Below are 5946 nucleotides of genomic sequence, written 5' to 3' on the forward strand. Positions count from 1 at the left end.
TATTGGCTTGTTATTTTTCTCTTTGTAAAATAAAGTCAAGAGGAGCATGCCAGATCTTTGTGTGACACAGAGCTACAATGCACTCCTACAAAACATGATATCTATAGGCTGCAAACACACAGTACATGTCGACACCACATCCGATGGTGACTGGCATTTTGTAAACTGTCACATAATTGGGTGGAATATAGCTGTCAATCTTCTATTTGGTTTCATTGTTTTAATGGATGAATTACTATTTAAAAAAAAACCAAAGGCAAAGGAACAACTGGAAATGTTATAACAGACAAGGTCTCTAAAACAGCCAGTTCCTTGATTTTAAGGTCAAAATAGCTCACTAATGAGTGGTGCAGGGAGGAGAGTTGATATTTAGTGAGACACCTCTTCCTCTGTTCCACTTCACTCCGAGAGCTTAAGGCAGCAGATGTTTGCAATTATATGTGACTAAGCAGAGGAGACCATGAATGGCCACGGCATCCTAGGCAACAGCATATTATAAAATATATATGTGACTATAATAATTATATATACATATACATCAGGAAATTGATAGTCATGAAATTTTTTTGAATAGAGAATTTACTGTGATTCACCAGTTTTTATAAGTTCCTGGGCTAAGGGCTGAATCAGAACTACAGCTGAGCCTACACCAGAGTCACAGCCAGCAATGGATCTAAGCCCCATCTGCAATCTTTACCACAGTCTATGAAAACACTGGATACTTAACCCACTGAAGAAGGCTGGGGATCGAGCCTATACCCTCATGGACACTATGTCAGGTTCCTAAACCACTAAGCTACAGTGGTAACTCATATGCACTCTTTTTTTTGATGCAAAATTCTATGAAATTTCATCACATGTAGAGGCTCTTGTAACTGCCACCGAAATCAAGAGGCAGGACAGTTCCATCATCCTCAAAAAACACCCTTTGCACACCTTCCCCACCTCTGCAATTTCCGATAACCCTTGGCAACTACTGATCTCCTTTTCATCTCTAGATCTCGTCCTATTGAGAATGTTGTGTAAGTAGAATCATACATTATGAATGGGATCATGATCATCCAATATGTGTAATCATGCACTATGGAGCCTTCTAAGATTGACTTTTTTTCCACTGTGAGCACGTCCCTGAGATCCATCCAGCTTATTGCATGTATCAGTAGTTTGCTTCCTTTTGATCACTACAGACTGTTCCCAACCAGTGATTGTCCCACATGATTATTGACCTTACGGTGGCAAGAAAGTTCTATGCATTCAGTTGAAATCATGCTTTGAATTTTGATCTTTCTTTGCCTTTGAATTGATATCAAAAAATAAGTTTCCTTAACTTATGTGACTTGATTCTATGATCTTACTCAGTGGCATACACTTGTTAACGATGTTCTTTTCTTACCCTTTTATCCTTGTAGTATCTACACAAGGTTTTCTTTTATATTCCTCATATGTATAATTTGTGTTTTCCCCCTTTTATTCCACTGATAACTCCTTGAATAATTATAGCTAGGCATATATCAATTTTATTAATCATTTTAAGAAAATTAACTTTGTATTTCCTGACTATCTCTATTTGTGTTTTCTTAAAGATTTGCCAATTTGAATTTTTAATTTTTCCTTCTTTTAGGTTATGTTGGGTTTTATCTGTTCTTTTTCTATCTTCTTTTGTTAAAAGACGTAGATAATTGTTTGTCAACCTTTTTTCTTTGGTAATAGGAGTACTTAAAACATAAATTTCCTTCCATGTATTATTTTAGCTATGTCACATCCTTATTTGTATTTATATGTTCTCACTGCATTTTCTTTCAAATATACTCAAATAGCCATTGTAATTGCTTCTTTAACCTATGAGTTATTTTAAAACTTAGTGTCTAAATTCCAAATATTTGGGAGTTTCTAGAGATATCATTTTGCAATTGATTTTCTAAATCAGTTCCAATTTTGGTCAAGGAAAACTTCTGCATAATTTCAGTTTTTTAAAAAATTGTATTGTGGGAGTTCCCTTCATGGCTCAGCAATTAATGAACCCAAATAGGATCCGTGAGGATGAGGGTTTGATCCTTGGCCTTGCTCAGTGGGTTAAAGATCCAGCGTTGCCATGACCTGTGGTGTAGGTCACAGACTCGGATCCTGCGTTGCTGTGGCTGTGGTATAGCCCAGCAGATGTAACTCTGACTCGACTCCTAGCCTGGGAACCTCCAAATGCCATGAGTGTGGCTCTAAAATAGCAAAGAAAAAAATGTACTGTGAGTTCTTTATGACCAAATGGTGTGTATGTCTGTGCGGGTGGTTGTGTGTGTGACTGTTTCATCTACACAGCAGGGTTTGGCTGGAGCCTCAGCTGCAGGATGGGTATAGGCTGCAGGTGCCTGGAGAGCATTTGCACTTGCTGCACGGAAGTAGGTGGCTGAGTCTCCAGGCTGGGAAGCGTTGATGTGCAAGGACACATGTTTGGCACTTTGACTGAGGGAAACTCTCAATCTTCCATCTTCCTTTGCAATTGAACTAGAACGTGCTGCGATCAATAATTCAGGTCCTTTGCCAGGATGTTGCCGGTACCATGGGAAGTAGTCAAAGGCACTGTTCTCATAAGTACAGTTCAGAATTGAAATGTCTCCTTCCTGGACTGTCAAAGGTTGAGAGCTCTGTTTCACCTGCTGCTGGTCCCTTTTTTCCTTCTGTTGGCCGCTCACCCCTGTTTAAAGAGATAAAATATCATCAGGTCCCCACATTGATATTTCCTTTTTAAAGTTTCTACTTGCATGAATTTTTCTTATTCTCTCCAACTGATGACATATTCTAAGGGTTCGTCTCCACAACTCACAGCCTAGTTGAAGCCACAGAACCAAAAATGATGCTCCCCAACTCTTGTCCATTGTTCCTGGCACCAAAGCTCAGTGAAACTTCTGGTCTTCTGTGACACCTCAGGTCAACTTCTGGTCTTCTCAGTGAGTTTGAGCTCTGACTTAAATTCACATCTGCTATAATTCTTTCAACAGGCCCCACCCTCTCACAAGTCATTTCACCTAAAGCTATTTTTCACAAAGCAAGCACTTCCCCAGTTTGCTCTTAGAATTGCTGAAAATTATTTTCATTGAAAATTAGAAATCCCCTCCTTACACATGGATAATGATCAATTTAGAGGTTCTCTTTCTCATTCCTCATCTTCTTTTTCCTAACCTCCTAGAACGTTAAAAATCATATATCATGACAGCTTGATTGATTTTATTTATTTATTTATTTATTTTTTGCTTTTTAGAGTTGCACCCTAAAATGTTAAGTTCCATGAAGGCAAAAGCAACACATCCTCCCTCTTATCTGACCCATGTTCTTAGCTTCTCATGGTATATTCTGCCAATTTTGTGACCTTAATAGACTTTTGCTACTTTTTGTTACCAAAAAAAAAAACAAAAACAAAAATCCAAAAAACAAAAACACCTCCTCTCCATGCTAATCTTGCAGCTTCATGGGAGTTCCTCTCTTCCCCATTGTAAAATAATATTTTCCCTATTAAGACATCAAGCCATCCTTGGGAGTTCCCAGACTAGGGATCAAATCAGAGCTACAGGTACCAGTTTATGCCAGAGCCACAGCAACTTGAGATCCCCTACCCACAAAGGAAGGCCAGGATTGAACCCGCATCCTCATGGATACTGAGGGGATCCACGAAGGGAACTCCCTCACAATGGATATCATCCAAAACCAAGAAAGAACAAGTGTTGATGAGGATGTGGAGAAAAGGGACCCTTTGGACACTCTTGGTGGTAATGGAAGTTGGTGCAGCTCCTGTAGAAAACAATATGGAGATTCTCCCCAAACTGAAAAAAGCATGACTTCTCCAGCCTCAAGTCCTGTCTTCCCTCAACTGCCTGGAAAGGGGGTAGCACCTTTTGCAGGAAAGCAGAGAGGGAATGTGGATCCTACTTGGTTTTGATGGTAGAAGTGGGGAAAATAACAGTACAGAACAATGTTTTTTCAAAGGAATTAAAAATAGAATGACCAGCAGCAATCCACTCCCGAGTACTTATTTAAAGAAAACAAAAGAACTATTTTAAAAAATTATATGCACTCCAATGTTCATAGAAGCAACATTTACATGGCCAAAATATTGAAGACATCTCAGTGTTCATTAATAACATCTATATATCACCTTACATGTATCATATATATATGTATATATAAAACTCAGACATCAAAAAGAATGAAATCTTGCCATTTGGGACAACATGGATTGACTTGGAGAGTATTATACTTATTGAAATAAATTAGTAAGAAAGACAAATATGGTATATACTATACGTTTTAATACATACATGGACTCTTCAAAGTAACACAAATAAATATAACAAAATAGAAACAAACTCACAAACATAGTGAAAGTACTGGTGGTTACTGGATGGGAAAAGAGTGGGTATAAGGGAGAAATAGGTGAAGGGAATTAAGAGGTACCAACTTCCAGTTATAAAACAAATAAATTTGAATTTTGTAATGTATAGCACAGGGAATGTGATCAGTGTTTATAATAATCTGGCATGGTGTCTAATTTATAAAAATATAAAATTGTTGTGCTATGCATCTGGCAGTAACATAGCAATATAAGTCAATTGTACTTTAATTTTAAAGGTTTTTTTTTTTTTTTTTGGTCTTTTCTAGGGCCGCTCCCATGGCATACGGAGGTTCCCAGGCTAGAGGTCTAATTGGAGCTGTAGCCACCGGCCTACACCGGAGCCACAGCAACGTGGGATCTGAGCCGCGACTGCAACCCACACCACAGCTCATGGCAATGATGGATCCTTTAACCCAATGAGCAAGGCCAGGGACTGAACCCGGACCTCATGGTTCCTAGTCAGATTCGTTAACCACTGCGCCACAATGGGAACTCCTTTAATTTTAAAGGTTTTAATTAGATAAAGTTAAAATGTGACTTTGTGTGGCAAAAGGGATTGTAGTTATGTGATAATTTGAAGGGTATCGATATGAATTAGGCTGTATTCTCTGGGTAGGCCTTAACTTTAATCACAAGTGTCCTTCACTGACCTGGGACAAAAAGACAGTTAGATATTTCTCTAGGAAAGATGCATGTGTTTGGGATCAGCAAAGGACTGCAATTTGGGGTCTGCAACCATGACTAGTGACTTGCAAGTCCCCACATGGCAAGGGAAGGAAAATGCTTGAATAGAGAGGAAAAGGAGGCTGGGAGGGCTGGAGTAAGCAGAGTCCAAGGGCTGAGTCCATGGCTGAGTCTTTGCCAGGAAAGAAGGGGAGTCTTTCATCTTCCCTCTGAGCTCTGCTATCTTCACAGGGTGTGAGACTCCCCCTTGTCTCCTCTTTTTAACAGAGGTTTCTGCTTATTTATTCATTTATTTTACATCTTCTGAGACAGAGCAGAAGGATATTTGATTCCAGAAGAGGAAGGAGCTGTGGTGGAAGGAAGAGTGATTCAAGAAGGGGTCAGCAGCCAAGGAATCCAGGTGGCCTCCAGAAGCTAGAAAAGGCCAGGAAATGGATTCTCCCTTAGGGCCTCTGGAAGGAATCAGGCCTGCCAAGACCTTGCCTGGAGCCAGTGAAACTGGTGTCAGATTTCCTGCATCCAGAACAGTAAGAGAAAGAATTTGTTTTAAATGACCAGGTTCATATACAAACATTGAGCCTATATTTTTTGTTTGCTTTGCAGCACTAGCAGGATGGGATGGGAGGATTTGCAATTGCCTTTTGGGACACAGCATGGTGAGGCAGCCCTGAACATTCTTGAGACACTCAACTAAGCTGGATAACATCTTTCTTAGAGTGATTTTTCTTTCTCTTTCTTTTCCTACATTTTATGATGTTGTAGTTCTGTACACCGTGGTTAAATATTCACTTTACTTCTGTATTTTTACCAGATTCAAGTAAGAAGTTTCTAGAGCAGAAGGAGATACAGATTGGGAAGGAAGTAAAAGACCAAAGTCCCAA

The sequence above is a fragment of the Sus scrofa genome, chromosome 7, assembly GCF_054392235.1.
Source record: "Sus scrofa isolate SSC_HxYL_T2T_F1_AM1 chromosome 7, Sscrofa_HxYL_maternal_Yorkshire_Landrace_v2.0, whole genome shotgun sequence".
Classification (NCBI taxonomy): Eukaryota; Metazoa; Chordata; class Mammalia; order Artiodactyla; family Suidae; genus Sus; species Sus scrofa.